This window comes from Mus musculus, chromosome 13 (assembly GCF_000001635.26).
Source record: "Mus musculus strain C57BL/6J chromosome 13, GRCm38.p6 C57BL/6J".
Taxonomy (NCBI): Eukaryota; Metazoa; Chordata; class Mammalia; order Rodentia; family Muridae; genus Mus; species Mus musculus.
The window spans coordinates 41,540,602-41,563,561 of record NC_000079.6 but is presented as its reverse complement, the minus strand read 5'-3'; the positions used below and the strand labels follow the sequence as shown (position 1 = coordinate 41,563,561).

Here is a 22,960-nt window from a genome sequence, read left to right as displayed (position 1 = left end):
AGCCTTTGTCAGAGGAGCTTCTTTTCCCAGTGGACAGCAGTCAGTGCAGAGAGGCAAGACTGGCAACCTTCTATGGAGAGTCTGTGTGCTGAGGTCTAAATGAGACATCTTTAGCAACCTCCCACCCAGTGCCAAGGCTCAGGAAATGTTGCAGAAGAAGAGGGGCAATGGATGTAAGGGCTGGAGGATGGGAGGAGGGTTGTGAATGGTGCCTTCTGGATGTGACATGGCTGTTGTTGTTCACCCATAAACTCTCAGAACAAGATCGAGCCATCTGTATAGACAGGGGAGGTGATTTCCAGGTCCCATCTGCCACTGGGGAGCTACTGGCAACTGATGGCTGCTGGGAAGAGAATCCTTCTTTTTGGAGGATGCTGGCCACTGGTAGGGTTCCAATCATCCAGTGGATGGCTCTGCATTCATGTACCTATGAACACTAATAACTGGATTAATGGGTTATCAAAAAAAAAGGAAGAAAGAAAGACATGAAGTTGGGAGGGGGCATGTTGAGGGGAATCTGGGAAAATGGGAGGGTTAATCAGGGTGGATTATAATCACATTTCATTGTGTACATACATGAAATTCTCAAGAATAAAAAGTATTTAAAAAATAATAAATAACTGGGGATTTAATCTAGTGGTAGAGAACCTGCTTAGCGTGTATGAGGCTCTGGGTTTAATTCCTACCACCTCCAAACAAACAAACAAACAAACAAACAAACAAAACAAAACACAATGCTAAGGGACTCTTAGCACTTGTCCTGGTATAGTCTAGGCTACTTAGCAGTGTGAATCATTAAGAGTGACAATCAATGCTATTCACATGATTGCCAGAAATACTATTCATTGAGTATCATACTAGATACTTATTTCTAACAGGAACTTAACACTCAACCTGCACTGACCAGGTGTCTGTTTCAGTCTAGCACTAACATATTCCTGACGACCAGCACAGTGGTCCAATGTTATCTTAGCCTAGCTAATCGCAACTGCAATGCCCACATTTCAGAGACTGATGCCTCATTGTGGAACTGAAAATTAGGACTTGAACCTCTTGGAAGTTGCAAATTTAGCTTATAGCATTTTCCAGTAAGCTTAGACTCTTTATTATTTCTCGATTTCCCAGTGACTTTTTAATTCTTCAGGAACCACTATTTGTTGCTTAGATTTCCTAGATACTAAGACCTATCCAAGGAAAATAAGCTTAAAATGTTGCATATTTATATTAAGTAAGCAGCTCTACATTAAAATGTAATTTTGAGACTTTTGAATCACGTTTATTGGTTTTTCTGGTACTATAACAAAAGACTCATCACAATTATTTTAATAAGGAAAAGATATATTTGACTCAAGATTTCGGTCTCCTTGGTGCCATTGTCTCTGGGACTACAGTAGACACAACATCATGGAGTAAATATGTGACAAGGAAACTGTGTATCACATGGTACCACGAAATAAAAAGGGAAGAAGAAGGGACATGTATCCCAGCAATCTCATCAAGATCACAACCTCGAAAGGACCCAGATGTAGCTGTCTCTTGTGAGACTATGCCAGGGCCTAGCAAACACAGAAGTGGATGCTCACAGTCAGCTAATGGATGGATCACAGGGCTCCCAATGGAGGAGCTAGAGAAAGTACCCAAGGAGCTAAAGGGATCTGCAACCCTATAGGTGGAACAACATTATGAACTAACCAGTACCCCGGAGCTCTTGACTCTAGCTGCATATGTATCAAAAGATGGCCTAGTCGGCCATCACTGGAAAGAGAGGCCCATTGGACACGCAAACTTTATATGCCCCAGTACAGGGGAACGCCAGGGCCAAAAAGGGGGAGTGGGTGGGTAGGGGAGTGGGGGTGGGTGGGTATGGGGGACTTTTGGTATAGCATTGGAAATGTAAATGAGCTAAATACCTAATAAAAATGGAAAAAAAAGAAAAGAAACAAACAAACAAAAAAAAGATCACAACCTTAGTGGTCTTGCTTCTTCCCATTAGGCCCTGCCTCTTTCAGGTCCTACCATCACCCATTGGCACCACAGGCTTGGAACCAAGCTTTTAAAAGCTGTGTTCTTGGGAGACACACATACAAAACATAGCAAAGACTTAGAATAAGAAAATAAACACACTGAGATGCATATACATGTTACATATGTATGTACACGTACACACACACACACACACACACACACAAACACACACTTTTTACAATTGCAAAACCAGACCCCTTTTTATCTGCTTCTAGGTATTCCTGAAGCAATGTAACCTCAAGTTGGAAATGTCTGTTCAAATCTTCTATAATAGCAGACGTGTGGAAACTTCCTCATATGGAAATACTCTAGGTAACACTGAACATGGCTGTTTGGCAAGTCATACTTGGCAAATAGGCAAGAGACAATTCTTTCCACTCACTTGGTTTCCTTACAATGTCATGTTGATGGTATACTACAGAGAGGTGGAGGCGCCCCCCCCCCCAACCTAGGCAGTGATTAGTGACTCGCTGCTGCTGAACAGAATTCCCCAGAAGTATAGCTGAGTGATTTCTGGGACAATCATACAGAAGGATGCAGAGCCCGATTCATTCTTTCCCCTCCTCTCCTTTTCCCATCTCTTTCCCAGTATCATCACCTGGGGAACTCAGGCTACAAGCTCAGCTCATTTGTGGCCATTCGAGCCAATAAGCCAGCTAGATTCTCACCAATAACAAGCACCAACCTGGAGACAACCCAACACCTCAGATATTATAGCGCAGAGACATCCTGCCCCTGCTGTCCACTGCTGTCCAACCTGTAGGCTTACTCCATGGCTATTGTATGCTTTGGAATCTCTCAGCATATAACCATTGTAAGTAGAGCACCAAATATCCCAAGGAATAATAGGATGGGAAGCTGCTCTCAGAGGTGTACTGTTTGTGAATGTTGCTAGAACTTTCCTGGCCTCTGGAAAAAAAATACAAACTTTTAGAAGCCAAAAATACGTATATGCTCTTAAAACCTAAGAAGCTTCAGGATGTCAACGTTAAAGCATTTAATAGAAATGTGTCTCTCAGGTCAGGGCCCCATGACCCTGGCTGATTTTTCTTTCTTATTTTTATTAAAAATACAACAATTTATGATTGCGTGTATGCATGTGTATGTGTGGGTGCACATGCCATGGTGATGATATGAAGGTTAACAGGCATTTTGCAGAGACAGATCTCTCCTACCACCTTTGTGTGAGTCCTAATACATTGCCTTTTACATACTATACTCACGGTCCTTAGGTCTTCCCAGGTTCAACATTGTTCATATTTGTGTGTAGTGGAGTCGTGATTTAAAAGGCATATTAATTTGACAAAGAATCTGTAGTTATTCTACCAATCTTGCATTTCATTTTTCTGTGTGTATGTTGTTTCCTCAGTGTTGAAGTCAGGCCGAGACCAGTCCTAGTTGCCATATTGTGACACACAGTGGTTTTTCAGACCATACCTTCCCCAAGAGATTCCACTTACTGGCAGATTTTGACTGTTTCAAGTATAGATAACTCTGCACACACGAGTGGCAGCATCTGCCCAATACTGACCATGGGATGACTTATTCCTGGGAGTAGAAAGGGTGCCAATATACAAACTTATCAGGGTCAGTTGGTACTACATGTAGGGCCACATGGACATATGAAAATCATATCAGGAAAACTGTACCTGAGATTATTGGTCACACCAGGCTGAGACAAAGATATAACTCACTCATGTGGGGTCTCCAAAAAAGGTGGGCACCCAGACAATGGCTCTTACTGCCCAGTGTATGCCTTAAGGGACCAGCAGGTAGAACACTTGCCCAGCACAGTGGCTTCAGCTGTGCCTTGTCCCTGCTACTAACATATTATTCCTTTGTCCAGGTCAAGTTTTGCTCTTTTACCTCTGCTGCTGGACTCAGCTCTGCAGCTCTGCTTGCACCTGTAACGCAGGAGGAGCCTGAATCCCCACCAACTTCTCCGGAGTAAGTGGCTTCTCTTACATCAAACAGAAACTCTATTTGCACTTTTTCATCGGGTTGACCTCTCAAGTCGTTTTGAAACTCCTCGCCTCTTTAAGCCTTCCCAGACATTCTGTAACCTACATATATGCACAGATAAAGATAGAAGGTTTTTCTGTGTGATGTGGGAGCTGAGAGTTAATATTAGTTTGAAATCAAAGAAGCTGTGTTTGCCTGGGCCAGGGTGGTCTAGGAAAGGGACAGTGTCTGGCAAATCGCTGCTGCTGGAACCAAACCCCTTTGCAACTTGTGAATTTATTGTCATTCACAGAGTCCTGACATAGAAAAACGCACATGCAGACCTGTTCAGGTCTATTTCTGACACAGTGTGCGTTTAACACTCATATAAATTAGATTTTAGTTAACCATCCTCTAACCTTAGAGTCATTTGGTTTGAGATCAATTACATCCAAGCATTTCCCAAGGCAGGTGGAATTCTGGGACAAAGGAAATGCAATTCTTCCTTTGAGCTCGATTCAGCTTTGCAAAGCTTTACCAATGTTGATTCTGGTCGATTTAAGAGCAGATACAGAAAATTAGCGGGAGAAGCAGAAAGAGGAGAGATAAAGGCTCTCGTGTCGTGACAAATTCAGAAATTATAGAAAACAAATTATACTATTTTTATGCAGACTCACACTTTTTTTTAATATTACAGAATCCAAATGATCGATTTCAATGTGTCAAGCTTGAATGTTAGCTATGCTCTGCGTCCCTGTTTTTACTTAGGGAAGTATACATACTCTGTGACTGAGGCCTGGCCCCACTTCCATAACTGGCAGGCCTCCTGATGGCTCTCATCTTCAGAAAGAACAAAACATGCAAACAATCCAAACCCCTCCTGGGCCCCCACAGTCTGTTCTAGCCACTGCCGCAGGTCTCCATTCTCCTTTCTAGCACACTGTTAATTAGAATTGTTTGTGGTCTGTGTTCGGTTTCTCACTTGCAATGATAGAGTGTCCCTTCCCAGCAATTTTTCTAACATATTCCTATCTAGACCTGAGAACTTCTGTGTTGTCACACCCAGTTAAATGCACTGGTTCTCCGCCTTCTTAATGCTGTGACCCTTTAAGACAATCCCTTATAATTATAATAAATAATTTTGTTGCTCCTTCATAACTGCAATTTTGCTACTGCTATGAATCATAATGTAGGGCCGGAGAAATGGCTAGGCTATTAATGGCTAGGCTCACAACCAAAATTGAATTGTAATGTAAATATCTGTGTTTTTCCAATGGTCTTAGGCAACCCCTGTGGAAGGGGTTGCGAACTGCTGAGTTAGAGCCACATGTCAAAACATTGGCCATACTATCTGGGAAATGTGTCATGAGAGACTTTTGTTTCGTGGAAAATGTTGTTGCTGAGCTATCTCATATATTCTTAGCTGGTTGGGGTGAATTGCATGGCATGACCTAAAGGTGCAGTCAAGAGTGACGATAAGTGTTACATTGCAAACAGATTTTATAAGCAGGGACAGGTGGACTCCAGGAGTTGCCCAGAGCTAGCCAAGTCTGTGAGTTGCAGATTCAGTGAAATAAGGTAGAGGACAATCCAGGAACACACCTGAAGTTGCATGTACACGCTCACACAAACACATGTACACACCCACATGAACACATACATATACCAGATATACATAAAACAGTACATAGTAAAATTTATAAAACACCAACCTAGTCTTTTATTACCAGTATCAAGTGCTAAGCAATGTGCGAGAATATGAACTATGCTTTGATACAATTTGAAGCTCGGCGGATTTGTTTACATTAGTGTCACTGTGCATGGCACCATCACAGCTGTGGCACCACGAGATGACTGGCATCTCTTGGCCCCATTATAATCCAGAGAGTCCCCATCATCTGTGTACTCTCTCGTTGACCACACTGTGCGGCACATACTGCAGATGTAACTGTGCTCTCTCAAGTCCTCCTCTCAGCCCTGACTGAGTCCCTTTCACCCAGCCGATCGCTTCCTTCACTGGAACAGTACTTCTGTGGTCTTTATTTATCCTTTGTCTGTTTTCTTTTCTTTTTTTTTTTTTTTTAATGTCCTTTTCGCTGGAGCCTCCTTTTCAGCTTAACTTTTAGTTTGTTGGAGTTTCCAAGAGCCAGGTTCTCTCTACCTACAATGTCCATGGGGAAAGGAATCAGGTCGTCAGTGAGAGAGGTCATTAGTATACAAGTGACTCCTTTTCAGCTCTGACCACTTTCCTAAATGTCTGTCTGGAGTTGACAAAGGTATTTTCCTTCAACATCTCAAGTTGGATGTCTAAACAATACCTTAGATACAAATTGATTTTCTCCTTTGTGCTGGCACATTTCTCCCCTAACTGTCCCCAACTGAAGTAACAACATGGTTCTCACACTCTGATCCTTTCTAATCTACAGTGAGTCTAGTGGCCCCTGCTTCAAAATGTGGTTCGAATCCATCCGACTTGCATCATCTCTGTACCTCTGTGCTCACTCTCTGGAACCACCAGCGCCCCCTCCTTGAATGACAGCAGTGGCCTCCACATGTCTCCCTGCTTCTGCCTGCCCCTCAGATCATTTCCACACAGCAGCCGTAGAGATGTGTGAGGGGTACAGATCCCACCGTGGCATGCTCACGCTTAGGACCACCCAGGTGCTTCCTTCCCAAAGGCACTTTGGATCAACTTTCCAGCCATTTGCCAGCCACTCATTGAGTTGGTCCCAATGCTATCTCTCCTCGTCTCTTTTCCCATCCAGTCTTATATTCCAGTCTTTCTGCTCCTCTGATGTGCCATGCAAGTCACACCTAGGGGACCTTACATATATTCCCTTTGTTACTTTGCCTCATAGATTCCCTTCCTAATTCTGGTTTTAATTCTGAGTTAGTGCCTGTCTCTTAGAACAGGCTTTCCAGATAACATTTGCTTCGGAGAAGCCCCTGCTCTTGCCTCCTGCTCCCACTTGACTTAGGTTACAGCTGCAGGCAGAGTTTGCTTTCTTCTGCCTGGAGATTCATTGCCTGCAACATGCATGAGTTCCAAGAGAGCAGAGGCTTGAGGCTGTGCTAACACCCCCATGGCTCTCACCTACCCCCAAATAGATCCTGCCCCTGTGGATAGTCAACAAACACTTGAAGGAATCAGTCACTTCCAGGGATCATAAAGCCACTTGTATCCCTTCATTTCTAGACATTCTATTTCTGGGGGAAGTGTCTATTACAGGGAGGAGCAGGTTTCCGTTTTAACTCAACAATTCAAAGAAGGGAGAGTCTGAGATATTGGCCAGAGATGTTTACTTTTAATCTTTAGCATTTAAGAATGCTGTCCCTCAGGGTGATGGTGGTGGGGCACTCCTTTAATCCTAGCACTTGGGAGGCAGAGGCAGGTGGATCTCTTTGAGTTGGAGGCTAGCCTTGTCTACCGAGTGAGTTCCAGGATAGTCAAAGGTACACAAAGAGACCCTGTCTCAAAACAAACAAACAAACAAACAAACAACAACAAAATCCAACTTGCTCCCCTCCCCCTCCAAAAGCATGCTGTTCCTTACTGGTGGCAAACATGAAAGATATGGCGCAGACATAAGCATTCAGTCTTTCCCTAAGCACACATCCTTAAGCTTTTTCTGTTTTCCTGGCTTTGAGTTTTACCTTATCTAAACTTAGAATTTAGTCATAACCATGGGTGTTACCATTTAGATGTAATTTTCAATTGTTGAAATTCTAGAAATGCTACAAAATTAGCATTTCATTTCAAACACATCAATTCCAAGACTATGTCATGCTAACCTTATTCTCAAGAATTACAAAGTAAAGATGTTGATATAAAATTCATTGCTACAAAGCCCTGGGGTATGAAATTGTATCTATAAAACAGTGAGGCAATGCTCTGAGCTCACAATCTCAAATGGACGCTAAGTCATTCTGTGGCACAGTATGTGATTAAAATAGCTTTGGTATCATTCAGAGGAAAATATAAAACAAAAGTCTCAACTAGCAGGTGTGGGGCTTCAAGCGGTAGCTCAGTAGTCGTAAATTCTAACTTGAGATCATGTCTGCAAAGGCTGTCAGGTGAAGACAGCTCAGTTACAGCCTCTAAGAAGGTAAAGAAATACTCCTAAAATATCTTAGAAAAAGATCAGTGAACGCCAGGTGTGGTGGCTCACGTGCATAATCCCAGCACTGAAGAGGCTGAGGCAGGAGAATTTCCATAAAGTCAAAACAATCTTGTTTACATAGTGAGTTCCAGACTAGCATGGGCTATATATACATAAGACCACTCCCTCACAAACATACATGCACACACACACACAGAGCTACATGTAAGCATTGCTGATCAAAATTAATAATACAGTGCAAATATTGTTTGATTGGAGAACAAGAAGCACAGGAGAAAAGGATGAGAGAAAGCAATTTGCTTAAGTACCTTGCCCGTGTCTAGTGCATCATTGTCTTGAGTAGCATAATTGAGAAAACAGTGGTTCTGATAAACCATGTATTCTGAATTTTCGTTCCTTGGACATGTTCAGCCACAAACGGCATTAGAACATTGTAAGAGCAAGCCGAGTTCACTGAGAGGCCACAGGACCAAGCGTAGGAGCAGAGGCAGCCAGCCGAGGGCCTTGAAGGACATCCTGGTACAGAGGGGGGCTAGAAGAATCTACCTGGGCCGTTTGGAAGCACTTGTCACACTGGGGTTAGAGAGCAAAGATGCACCGGGACTGGAAAGTCAGGCTCGGGTGTTAGATTTGGGGTTTAGAGACTGGCAAACTGTTTCTAAAAACGAACAAACAAACAAACAAACCCAGAAGCTTGCCGTCCGGTCTCATTATCCATGGAGGCCTCAGAGCTGTGAACTTTCCCCCAATTCGGAAACTTCTCTGGAAAATTCATTTCATGCCTGTCTCCTCCAGTAAAAGCCTCGACTAAACTGTTACAAAACAGGAGACTTGGCCCAGGGAACGAGACATTGCTTGAGACCCCAGAGCCAACTGGCATCCTCAGAATAGTGCCTCTGACCTCTTCCTTACCTGAAATCTTGGACCGTGGCCTTTGCTCAGCAGAGGGGATTTTTTTTTTTTTTTGATTGTTCCCATGCCAGGAGGCTGGGAAGCAGACACAACACATGTGTCACATTCTTTGACACTGAAAAAAATGGCTCTTAGGCTGAGGTGGGGCCGAAGGTACCCTGACTTCCAGACTCTTCTGTCACTAGCTTCTGGGACAGAAGGAGGTCTTGGGAGACTTGTTTGGTGTCTATCTAAGATCTCTGAAAACCTTCATTTTGCTCCTTTCTTTTATATAGGGCCAGGTCTCTATCAGCTACCAGGCTGCAGCCAGTGCTCATCAACCAACATGATAAAACACCCATCTCCTGCACAGTAGCTTTCTCTCCAAGAGTGTGTTTACAGTTCTGAGGCAGCTGGCTGTTCCCTTCCCCATTTCAAAACTTCTTCTCCCTCACGCTCTCAGAAGACAATCTGGTTCCTTCATCTTTTGATGTTTCTTATTAGGAGTTTACTGATGCTCCTATGGTGCTAAATCTTGAAATGTACAGATTAAAAAGACATCAACTCTACCCTGGATGACTTAGTGAAGGAGCATCCTTATTGTCAGTTTGGCTGGGTTTGGATTACTCAGGCCTGTCTCTGAGAACGTTGCCAGAGAGATGTAACTGACAAGAGAAGCCCCAGCCTGAACTTGTGGAGCACTGTCCCAGAGGCTGACGCCCTACCTGACACTAAAAGAAATTGAGCAGAGAGTTCAGCATTCATCTTTCTCTGCTTCCAGAATGTGGATACAATGCGAACAGCTACCTCACAGGCCTGCTGCCATGCCTCCTGCCACTGTGATAGGCTTTATTTTCAAACTGTGAGGGGGGGGGGGGGCACAGCCTCTCTTTCCCAAATTGCTTTTGTGTCAGGGAGGGATGGGAGGAAACAGATCCAGGATGCAGGCAGAGCAAGGTTTACAGGTAAATTCAGTGGAGATGTGGGCAGGGAAAAGCCAGGAGGCGCCATCGTTTCCACTTAGGAGATCCAGAAAAGCTCTGGACCACGAAGAACATTCAAACATCTTGTTTTAGAAGTGACAGGCAAGCAAGGTGACCCATACGGTTAGCTTGGTTTTTCAGAGTCTCTGAGGATGAGTTTCCTAAGTTCCCTCCCCATGACTGTGGAAATCATCTACTCTGATGAACACCTAGAAACAGTGCTTTTACCATGTCTACTAAGTAGCCTAGTTTAGTTGGAACATGCGATCCTCTGGATTGAGTGCCTGATCCAGTACTCTGGAACACACCCAGCTGTGTCTACATAGTCACAACAGCTTTCATTCTATCTCAGAAAAGGCTCCCTGTCTTACTCGCGAGCACAGCACGAGGACTCCCGAGGAGCCATATACCTCCTAAAAATGAAACTCTTTTTCCAAGGTTGAATGTGAGATGAAAGAATTAAACCAACAAACACACACACAAACAAAACAACAAAACAATGGCTAATTTGAGGAAGAAACTCTAGCAGGTTTCTTAAGAGTCCCAATTGGATTCACTTTTGTATATTTTAGTATTTTTTTCTTTTCTTAGTTTTTGTTTTGTTTTGTTTTTTTGAGAGTTGTACCCTTCCTTGATCACTCAGCTCTGTGTCCATCCTTCGCCTTCCTTTGGGAACCAGCTCGTTCCAGTTCCGTCTTGACTGCCTTTGCCACCCTTAGGCTCTGTTCTACCACGTGAATTCTGAAGAGGAAGAGGAGAAAGGGGAGAGGAGAAGGGGGGAGAAGGAAGTAGAGGAGGAGGAGGAGGAGGAGGAGGAAAGAGGAAGAGGAAGAAGCCACCATGTCACTCCATAAGCCATTGGTTCCACAGTCTTAGGGATTCTCCTGTGACCGTCCAGCCTGTGTTTCCTGACTTCCCCCATCCCTGCATCGACCACCTTCTTAAAGGGGTTTCTCCTTTTCTGTCTGCTCTTGAGTTCTCCCCACTTACTGGAAACATCAGGGGCCTTTATTTTACCCCAGACTTCTTGCCTATACCCCAGTCTCCTCTTATCCCCTGCACTTCTCTAACTCAATACCTTAGCTTTGATCACGCTGGAAGAAAAAGAAGCAGGCCGTCATTTTCTTCCTCTACAGTGCAGTTACTTCCTGCAAAATTACCTCTGAGTCCTCCAATCATTTTCACCACCATGTTATACAACGAGACCTCCACTTCTCTGTCTCTGTCTCTCTCGCTCTCTCTTGCTCTCTGTCACTGTCTGTCTCTGTCTCTCTCCCACTCCCTTTCTTCTCTTCATTTTTAGAGAAAGGGTCTACCTGTGTAGCTTAGGCTGGCCCCATCTCACAATCTTTCCTTGGCCTCCCCGTGCTGAGATTACGTGTACAGCTCTCGGAGCTACCTTGCCTGTCGGGCCCTTACACAGCTTGCTGATGAGCCGACTGTCTTCCAGTTTCTTTTTATGATGCTCCCCCCTCTCATGCTGTTTCATAATCTCTATTGTTTAAAACATCACTTCCTTGTTTAAAAACTGTTCACAATTTTCCACTGACTGCACCGAAATCCTCATTTCTTACATACCATTTGGCGATTTGTAATTGGCCCTGCGTCTATTTTTCCCACCGCATTTCTCTCTGACACCATCCCCGCACACCCACAGAGATGACCACATGCAATTCCTGAAGGCTGCCCAGCTTCTCTGAGCACGCGCACACATGTGTGTGAGGATTCCCTCAGAAGTTAGGAGAGGGAGTCAGACCCCCTGGAGCTGCAAACACAGTTAGGAGCCTGTGGATGTTGACCAAACTCAGGTCCTCTGTGGGAGCGGCAAACATTCCAACCGCTGAACTAACCTAGCCTCTTAACTGAACTTTAATGATTTAATAAGTGTCCAGGATCCTGCCACCCATTTAAGAGTCAGGACGTTGGAGTGAGGTTGTTATTTATGTGACTCTTAAACATCACACTTACTGTTTATACTGGATGGAGATAACCACATTTAAAAAGTTATTGTTTATGGGTGTCTTTGGTCTTTGTTTTTGTTCTAAGCCAGGGATGGTGGTGGTGCATGCCTGTTATACTTGCTATTTTTCTGTAGTGAAAATAAAATAACCAGATGGAAAGCAATTTAGTGAAGAAGTGACTGGCTGATTTGGGCCCATTGGCTGACTACCCCTTTGGAAGTGCTCTAGGGACCTGACTGACTTTCTGTGACTCTGCGTTAGCTCTCTGACTCTCTCTGCACTCTGTGTGCTGTGGAGGGGTCTCCAGTCTCTCACACCCCTTTACTATAGTCTACCCGGAGCTGGGTTGTCGATCTTTCTCCTACACTCTTTACCCAAGCCTGAGTTTTCGGCTCTGCCGTCTTCTAGACCATCTCTGCCACTCTTCAGTGAGTTCTAGTCTCACTCCACCCCATAGCTTTCATTCGATAGTGAACGGGAGTGAATGGAGTCACAGAGCCAGGTACAGCAGTGATGTGAGAAGAGGAATGAAACGCATCAGAAATATTTGCTGCTGTCGTTTCATATCCTGACTGGGAAGGCAGACCTGTACTTCAGTGAAATCACATGGCAATTGCTGTGTGTGTGTGACTGTAGGAGTGTGTATGTATGCATGAGAGAGAGAGGGACAGAGAGAGAGAGAGAGAGAGAGAGAGAGAGAGAGAGAGAGAGAGAGGATTTCATGAGTGTGAGAGAAATTATTAGACTGACTTATATGATCAGAGCTGAGTATTCTTATAGCCCATGTCGACAGGCTGAAGAGCCAGGGGAATTAAGTACTCACTCATTTCAAGAAGCTGGAAACCCAAGCAAGAGGAGCAAAGATGCAAGCTCAGCTCAAACCAAAGCAAAAATCCTGGAAGCCCGGAGAGCTGTCGGTCTGAGGCCACACCCCAAAGCTGGAAATTGACAAGACAGTGGAGGCAGGGACATGAGGAAGTTGAGAGAGCCTAACCCAAGTGAGTGTGTTATATGAAAATACACGAGAAAACCTTCTATTTTCTTTTAATGAACCTTGTATTTGCTGTCAGCAGGCAACAGCAGCAACGAAACTGTTCTCACTTAAGAAGGTTTGTGCATGTAAGAATTGCCCTTTAATATTTACTCTGTCCCAGCCTCCAGCCTATCACAGTGGTGCCACCCACATTCAAGGCAGCTCACTGACACACAGGCCAGCCTTCTCTGGAAATGTTCGCACAGACACATCCAGAATTGAACTTAACCAACCTCATAACCGTCTCTCTATCCAGCTGACAATTAAGCTCTGTGGTGATACGTAGTCACAGGAAGGCAGACTCAGCTTCATCATCAACCTATAGACCATCAGGATTCCTCAGGCAGCTTGATGCTTCATCTGGGGTTAGCATCATCTTTTTCCCTTCATTATTCCTTTCAGGGTCACTACCTGTGAGCCGCAGTGTGGACGATATCCCGCTGGATTCAATGGGCTGAAGACAGCCGGTGGGAGGCTGCGACACACTTTATCTAGGTTAGCTCGGTTCTGGAAGAAGGAATCGCCTTCTGGGTTCACTCTGTTGTCTCTGAGGTCTCGGTTGACGTCCCACAAAAGCCAGGGTTCTTTGGAAGGTCAAAGATGACAATGGAAAGTGATCTGCCCCTCTCTCGCATTGGGAGAACTGCGAGATGCAAGCTGGAAACCCTGCCTACATGTTGAAGCTCTGACATCAAAATTGTTGCCCTTTTCAGTCTGGTCAGGGACTTGCCAGTTCCCGAAAGCCCAACTGTCAGACAACCACTAACACATAGTCAAGGGCTTGGGCTGAGACGAAACGTTTCTCAGGCCACTGGCCCAGAATCCAAAGGTTAAATCTGCTGAATAGATAAGGATAGCATGATATTCAAAAGCGAAGAATTCCCAGAATTGAGTGTCCAAATGGAGAATATTTTAACACCCAGAAATACTGGAACCAAGGTTTTGCTATCACCACACTGGGCTGGAAATTAAAGAGTTATCTTGGAGATATAAATATACTGGAACTTCTTTTTCTACTTTCCTTGTGCCACAGCCCACCTGTGCTCGCACCTGCTCCTGGGACCATTCAGTATTAAGAGTTTGTTTGCTCAGTAAGTTTAGTGGCAGCAGAGCCCTTGGTGCTCCCTCCCACACTGCGCTCTTTACAGGTATGCACACATCTACCACACTTCGCCCACACAGCTGGCCTGTCCACAGCCTGGCTTTTAAGAGCCTGCTTTCTTTTCTTTCTTTTTAAAATCCCGATCGTGGTAAATCCCAAATTCAAACAAATATGATGTCAGCCAGAGGCACAATGGAGGAGGTTAAAGATGAGACGTCTTAAAATTTTAGTAATAGTGGGAACAGGACACCATTCAAGTCAGTATTTAACAATGTGAGACCTGTTTGTGATTTGCTCCTTTGCTTAGAAAAACAAGTGTCATCAGAGTTACCCTCAATCCTTCCCAGCCTAGTTGGAAAGAAGGTACAAGCTCCAGGTAACATGGAAGACCCTCCTGACTTTTGGGCCCATGTTAAGACTGTTCTAAGGAAAAAATACATCTTCAATGGTTTCTTTATTCATAGAAAAATATTTGAGAAAGGGATAGTAGATGTAGTAAGCTTTTCTTGCTTCTTTGCTCTTCCTTCCTCTCTCCTTTCATCCTTCCCTCTCTTCCTTCCTTCTTTTCTTTTCTTCCTTTCTTTCCTTTTGAAATAGGTTCTCATGTAACTCCGGATAGCCTCAACCCAGCTATGTAGCTCAGAATGATCTGGAACTCCGGACTCTCCTGCTTCTTCACTCCTAGGGCTGGTAGTATTAGCACCGTGGACTGTCAGATATGATTAACCTCAGGCCCTATCCCAGACTCACTGAGTTAGAACCTGGGAATCGTGGAGCAGTAGATGCTTAGTATGGAATGAATTCCCCCAGGTCATTCTAAGGGCAGGGTCAAGTGTAAAGTACATTTGATTTTTTCCAATTCATTGTGCAAAAGGCCACCCGGTGTCTGAATATTTGTCAATGATGTGGCCGTGCTTGTCGGTGAGCTAGAGAAGCGAGGGCGTCTCTAAGGCACCTGAACTCTATTCCTAGCATTTTTATTATGCCTAAGAAAGCAGAGGAATGCAAACACAAACTGGCCTTATGAATCAAAACTCATAAAATCAGTTGTGAGTTGTGTAAAGGCATGGAGTATAACCTGTGCAGATGAATTTTTGTTGTCTTTATGATAAGGAACTTGACACACAATTTTTTCTTCTTTCAGTTACGAATGAGAAACATGATTACAAGCTAGGAAAGTTGGTCTTATAGTCAAAGGTCAGATATAAAACTCTATAGAAGGACCTTGTTTTCTTAAACGACAAAGATCTTCATTCTTCATTATATTTTTTTTATACCTAGCCTACTTCTTAGTCTAAAGTAGATGTTTAATAATAAAGAAATATTTGTTCAAAGCAAGGCAAATATATATATAGTGGTAGTGGGAAGGAGGGAGCGAGGGAGGAAGAGAGAGAAACAGTGAGGGAGAGACACACACACACACAGAGAATTATAAACATGTGGTACAGAGAAAAAGATTGAAATAGACCCAGCCTCCCATATCTTCCAGTTCAGCATCCATGAACTCAGCCATGCACCAATGAAAAATACTTTTTCTTGCATTTGTACTTGCTGGAGTTTTCTCTTCCTAGGTGATGCAGATATAGGCTAGATTAGACCTGATTAACAATAGACAAAAGGGCCTGGAGAGATGGCTTAGAGCTTAAGAGCACTGACTGACTGCTCTTGCAGAAGTCCTGAGTTCAATTCCCAGCAACCACATGGTGGCTCACAACCATCTGTAATGGAACCTGATGCCCTCTTCTGATGTTTCTGAAGACAGCTACAGTGTACACACATATACAAAATAAGTAAATAAAATCTTTTTTTTTTAAAGTAGATAAACATAGGCTTTTTAGGAGGCAGCTTTTGGGTGGGTTCACAGGTGGAGGTCAGTGACATCAAGAATCCAGGCTAAAGCAGCAAAGGGGTTTTATGGGTCTTGGGCACTAGGGTGTGATGAAGTGTCAGCTAGGAGTTGGGATTATGTCCATACACAATCAAAAACTGAGCCCCTTTGTGGGCACTCTTGGGTGGATTGCAGGACATGTGGAGTCTAAGAATAATCCAGGTTAGCTAGGAGTTTATTTTTTTTACCAAGGAAGCGGAGTTTTCTCTGTGTGAGCAGGGTAGGAGGGGGAAGGAGGGCAGACGGGGTTTCCCAGCTTGTGCAGGGGATGAGCAGGGGTTCCAGCCTACCAGTACTGAACGTAAACAGACTTTTTCTTGTCACTATTCCCTACCCAATACAGTACGTCACCTATTTGCGTGACAAATAGTCATCTAACATACTAAAAGTCATCTAAAGATGATTTTAAGTATATAAGAAGATTACAGAGGGAAGATTCAAATGTCGTGCCAATTTAATAATGTCTCTGAGCCCCTGGGGTATGGGAAAATCGCAAGGGGCCCTGCGATCAAACTCATGAATACCGAGGGTTAGTATACACAGAGGAGACACCAGGTGCTAAGTAGAAGGAAATCACAGAGGAAAAGGAGCTAAAAAGGTGATACTTTGAGAAGTGAAGAACTAAATCAGTTTAGAAATTTATAGGCGTGTAAGGCCCACGCCTTTAAATTTCAGTGATGTAGCCAATAGGAAAAAGAAAGAGGATTTCAAAATTATCTATCAAAAATCCTTGTCTCCAAATGCTGGCCAAGTGTCATGGGCTCGAAAATGGACTCTCCGGTGGGCTCAGGTGTTTGAACACTTGGTTGCCAGCAAGCGTTGCTGTTTTGGAAGGTTGTAGAACCTTTAGGAGGCGGAGCTTTGGTAAAGAGGGCCTAGAATGTTTGATAGCCTAGCCCTAACTTCCTGTACTCTCTCTACTTCCGGTTGCAGACAGACGGTGACCTGCTGTGGCCTTCTCCCTACACCATTTTTTCCCTGATCAGGATAGGTCGTATTTTCTCTTAAACTCTAAACTCGTCCTTCATGATGTTGCTTTTTGTCAGATATGTGAAAAGAAACCGATGCTCTCCTCAGTTGAAAGAATTCCTTTTTGGGAGTAGAACTGCGTGGATCTGGTGAATCACTTGTGAGGCAGTGCATGTGAGGAATGGGGCAGGTTCTTGAAGAGAAGAGAGGAAAAGGGCAGTCTGGGTTTGCAGAGAGTAATTCCTCGGAGTTGCAGCTTACAGCAGCTGCTCGCGGGGTTGGGAAATGTGGCTCAGTGGAGCAAGGCAGGTGAATTCTCACTACCAACCACAATCCACTGTTGGCTTCACAGTTAATACCCTGGCTCATGGTGCTTGGTTTCATGTCTAAAATAGGAACACACTCCCTAGCATTCTATGGTGCTCAGTAGCTAAGAAGAGTGCTCTCCAGAACTTAAGATGCAAATTCTTTCTGCCTGCTTTTGTATCGCAGTTGAAGGGCAGTTATAGGTCGGTTGGCGTAAGGAGCAAACATGTTCTGGAACAAACATGATCTGAAGCAATCGCTATAAGAGATTTCTCCGTACTCCCAAGGAGGTGCCTGTTTGTTCAAGAAAAGATGTCAGAAAACTTAAACCCAACACACAGAAAGAGACTTGGCTGTGGATCTTCAGAGGCATAAGATTGATACATTTCCAGGCATGACAGCCTTCCCTACCCCCAATTAATATTTATATTCACAAGTGCCTGATCCTGTATGCTACTTAGCTAGGGTTGGACACCCATTTTATCATCTCAGGTCATAAACAAGAAAAGAACTGAGAAAAGTAATGTATAATGTACTCGTCCATCCCTGCTTTCTGAACTCCATTGCTGTTAACTACCTGCAGGATGTGGTCTTTGATGATGTGGGTGACAAGATATTTGGTGCCCAGGTGTGGGAACAGAATTCATCTTACAGTCAGTTCCAGACTTTCCTAGGTTTGGTTGAGCTTGCCCTGTCATTGGACAGGGCGACTGAAAAGCAACCATTCGCCGCACACCTCACCCAGAAAACAAATTGAGAGCTTACACTTTTCCCGTAAAGAGAAACATTACAAAGAAAGCAATTTGAGTAGTAAAAAGAAAAGAAATGAAAAGAAAAGGGGAAAAAAAACCTTATGAAAAATGTGTTCTTTCTATACATGTACACAAATGTAGGTAGAGCCTATGTGTGTTCTCCTGGTCTCTGTGAAGTAACCCCTCGTCTTCCCTTTAGGGGTGTACATCTCTCCCCAATCCCATTGGTAATCTCAGGGGTCACAATCCCACTAATCATTGTCATGGCTAATCTTCTTTTAAAGTTATTTATTTATTTATTTGATATTTTATTTATATTTCAAATGTTATCCCTTTTCCCGGTTTCCCCTCTGGAAACCCCCTATCCCATCCTTCCTTGCCCTGCTTCTATGATGATGCTCCTCCACACCCCCCATTCCTGCCTTCCCGCCCTGGCATTCCCCTACCCTGGAGCATTGACCCTTCACAGGACCAAGGGCCTCTCCTTCCATTTTTGCCTCACAAGGCCACCCTCTGCTACTTATGCAGCTGGAGCCATGGGTCCCTCCATGTGTACTCTTCGGCTGGTGGTTTTGCTCCTGGGAAGTCTGGAGGGTCTGGTTGGTTGATATTGCTGTTCTTCCTATGGGTTGCAAACCCCTTCAGCTCCTTCAGTCCTTTCTCTAACTCCTCCATTGGGGACTGTGTTCTCAGTCCAATGGTTGTCTGCAAGCGTCTGCCTCTGTATTTGTCAGGCTCTGACAGAGCCTCTCAAGAGACAGCTATATCAGGCTCCTGTCAGCAAGCACTTCTTGGTATTCACAATATTGTCTGGACTTGGTGTCTGTATATGGAATGGATCCCCAGGTGGAAGTCTCTGGATGGTCATTCCTTCAGTCTGCTCCACACTTTGTCTTTGTATCTTGTCCCTGGAGTATTTTGTTCTCCCTTCTAAGAAGGACTGAAGTATCCACACTTTGGTCTTCCTTATTTATTTATTTATTTATTTATTTATTTATTTATTTATTTATTATTTTTTAATTAGGTATTTATTTCACTTAGATTTGGTCTTCCTTCTTGAGCTTCATGTGGTCTGTGAATTGTATCTTGGGTATTCTGAGCCTTTGGGCTAATATCTACTTATCGGTGAGTGCATACCATGTGTGCTCTTTTGTGACTGGGTTACCTCACTCAGGATGGTATTTTCTAATTTGATCCATTTGCTTAAGAATTTCATGAATTCATTGTTTTTAATAACTGAGTAGTACTCCATTGTATAATTGTAACACATTTTCTTTATCCATTCCTCTGTTGAGGACATCTGGGTTCTTTCCAGCTTCTGGCTAGTATAATAAGTAAGGCTGCTATGAACATAGTAGAACATATGTCCTTGTTATATGTTGGAACATCTTCTGGATATATGCCCAGGAGTGGTATAGCTGCGTCCTCAGGTAGTACTATGTCCAATTTTCTGAGGAACCACCAGATTGATTTCCACAGTGGTTGTGCCTGCTTGAATGGCACCAAAAAATGGAGGAGAGAGTCATGGCTAATCTTGATGGTCTACTTGATGGGAGGGATCTGGCGACACCTCTGGGTGTGTCTGTGAAGGTGTTTCTGGAGAACTCGTTATTGAGGAAGGAAGACCCACCTTGAATGTGGGCTGCACCATGAACTGGAACGAACCTTTCTTTCCTTCCTCGAGTTTATTTTGTCAGGCACATTGATCATAACCACACGAGTACCTAGTGACTCCCCACGCACATGTCCTGGAGCCGGATGTAGGCTTAGATTTTTCTCTAAACCTGCTTTATTTAGGGTTCTGGAACACTCCAACCTCCCTTCTAGCCCACTGACCAGAGATAAGTGTAGGTCAATGTTGGGAGAAGCCTTTCTGAGGGGATCGTGCAGATCCTCAAGTATACTGTGTTCTAGAGCTTAGATGGCAGCATGGAGGTGACCCCTCACTACCGTCATTCCTCCTGGTCTTTGTGCTCCTTTTCCATTTGAAATAAACACGGGATTGCTCTTACCAGGGTGTGTCATTTGGTTTCTGGTATAACACGTGTGTCTTTTATACTTAGGAGAAGATCTTGGCAGAACCTAGAAGACAAAGGAGACATTTCAGTTCCTAAGTGCCTGTGTACACAAGGAAACTTGAAGAAATGAACATGTGTATGAACCCCGTGACTTTATGCAAACACTTTCCTCCTCTCTGAGATCTCGTTGTCTTGTCGGGAAGAGAGTCCGGAGGACTGCTGCTTGCTGACGACCCACCACAAGCTCAGCACTTTATAGATATCCTTTCTTCCACTCTTTATATGATTTTACAACTAAGGCATGCAGATACTGTTACCCTACCTTTTTTCAGGTTAAGAAAATCCAGTCACAAAGATAAACAAAACAAAACAGAACAACAACAAAAGAGAGTCTGTGCCTGTTGTAGTTGAAGAACATAATTGTTATACACACCCAAAGTCATAACAATGTTATTCACAATAGGAAAAAGGTGGGAACAGCTACGTGTCCATTAAGAGGGGAGTGGTTAAACAGGCTATGCCGTATATAATTGGATTATTTTAGCTTTAAAAGGAGGGACATTCCAACACTCATGGACCTTAGTATGTTAAGTGGTATGAGCCAGTCAAGCAAAGCACAAATCTTGGATGATTCCCCATACATAAGATAAGAATGTTAGTCCAAGTCACAGAGTGGTGGCTGTCAAGGGCAGAGGAAAAAAGAGATGGGTCACTACTTAATAGGTGTAGAGTTTCAGTTTTGCAGGATAAAATGTTGTGGGGATCAGTTACATAGCAATGCAGCAGTATTTATAGCTATTGAGTTTTACACTAAACATGGTTAAGATGGTAAAGCTTATGTGTATTTTATTGTAACTAAAGAATAAATACATACAGATGTCAACCAAAACAACTATAGCTACCAGGGTAGCCTCCAGTTATCAGGGGTCGGGTGTGATCTGTTGTTACTGATTTATACAGTCTGACCAAATTATCAATGATTTTCCTGCCAGTGGCTCATCTCAGTGGTGTGCCACAGCTGTGGTCTGCCCTCCTCTATCAAAATAAGTGTGGGCCTACTATCTTTAGCCTTGGATTCTTTCTTTAGAGACTTACAAATATGAACCTTGAATAAAGATCTGTGTGTAGAGGACATGCCAGGTGACCCTGGGGAATCATTCCATATGGGAGGTTGGACTGTGTTCCTTTCAGGGCAGTTATGTGAAATCTTACAGTTGTCAGAAGTGATGATTTTGCCCTTGGTGACATCAGTAGAGCCCTAGGTGACATTGCAATGCTTATCCATGTCTTTTCATGGCATATGCCTGTCACATCTGCAAATTATTTGGACCAATTTCTTCAGCAGGAAATGGTCGGGTCTCTTCATTAATAGAGCTCCCTTCGATTTGTGGTTTCAACCCTGCAGGTTAAAATTACTGTCTATTAGTTCCCTTAAAAAGGATGTTTGGATTTCACAAGTGTGTGGATTGAATATCCATTGTTTGCCTTGTGTTGGAGGAACAAAGACAAACATTACATGCTTCAAAACAAGCTGCCTTCAAGCCCAGCATATTAGTTAACCAACAAACAGCCCCTAAAATAGTAATGGTAATGCGGTATTTGTTTTCCTTTACCTAGACACTAGCCTGAATTCCTTACTCTTCCCTCTATGGCTTCTTCCATGCTTTTCATTCATATACGGGTTGAAGTGTTGGCACATATACTATGTGTTATGTTAAAATGTAATTTGAGACAATAGCAACATGGGCAACAATGAGAGAGCACAGATTTTTGTCTCCTTTAAGAATGGTATCTCTAAATTACATTCTCTTCCCAAACACAGCTTTCAATAGCTCATCATCGGCTCCACAGAAATCAACCTGCAACATGACAGCTTTCACCTCAAGTGTCTCATAAAAAGCCAAAGTCAACTCTGAAGATCAAGTATTACCCATTAGTGGAATGAAGCCGAATAACCTCTGACCAGACTGTCACTGGGGAGTTTTGGCCACATCTGTGATTCCTGTTAGCACCCACTTTCTTCCTCAAAGGGCCAGGAGGACAGCTTTTGGCTAAAGCAAGGAAGTTGTGTTCAAAGGATTTACAGATGAAACGGGCTTCAGAGTCAAAAGGTTCCATGCAGTGGCGGATTCTCTTTTATACAGTACTAAGAAATGACCTGCCCTTGGCCTTTTAAAGTGTCACTTGCAACCTGTCAAGATACTGGAGAGGAGTCACAGCAGGTGTCACATCAGCTGTGACAAAACCCAAACCATTTTAGAGCCTAGACTGGCAGTTACATTAGAACCCTGGCAAGGAGCCTTCTCTGAGGGCTCTCTGACCGAACTGGAGAAGCCTAGAAGTGCCCTCATTGGAAGCTGTTTGTAACAGGAAAACTGGGACTGCTACATAAAGCTTAGCATATAAAAGAAGCCAATTGGTAGAGTAAGGGTGGAAGCCATTCTTCACCTGGGCTTCAGGTAGCCAAGAACATGCTTAAGGAAAGCCTTTCGTATACTTGGAGGATGGCAGGTGCTGGGTAAGCATTCCCTAGAGTCAGGCGCTTCCCGTCTCAGGCTTTTGGAGACCCTTCAAATCTACAGAATACTGCTTTTCCCTTGCCTCTCTGTTAATTCCCTTTGTTGGGACTGCTTTCCTTTGTCAATAAACTCGTCTCTATCTTTATATTTCTATTTACCTCTCTTTGTTTTTGGTTGGTTTGGCCTTTTCAGGACAGGGTTTCTCTGTGTAGCCCTGGCTGTCTGGAACTAGCTCTGTAGACTAGGCTGGCCTTGAACTCAGATCCACCTGCCTCTGTTTCCTGAATGCTGGGATTAAAGGCGCATGAATACACTGCCCAGCCTCTATCTCTAACCTGGTGTCTTTGTTCCAGTTCTTTAAAGGGGACACAAGAACTTGGATACTTTAATAAGTTCCCCTGGGACCTTCTAGTCAGATGCCCTGGGACTTGGATCTGTATCTTCTACGTAT

General features: G+C 43.7%; 1 long non-coding RNA gene across 4 annotated transcripts in view; it reads left to right on the top strand.

Annotated features, from left to right (window-relative positions):
• Window positions 1-22,960, top strand: part of Gm32184 — a 92,184-nt gene that overhangs the window by 42,515 nt on the left and 26,709 nt on the right. For 2 of the 4 annotated variants that reach the window (XR_873286.3, XR_873287.2), the window contains exons 2-3: window positions 3,872-3,972; window positions 20,036-22,654. This is a non-coding gene — a long non-coding RNA (predicted gene, 32184). Of the gene's footprint in view, window positions 1-3,871; window positions 3,973-20,035; window positions 22,655-22,960 lie in introns of those variants that run through there. The other 2 variants (XR_382253.4, XR_382252.4) reach the window with 2 other exon arrangements.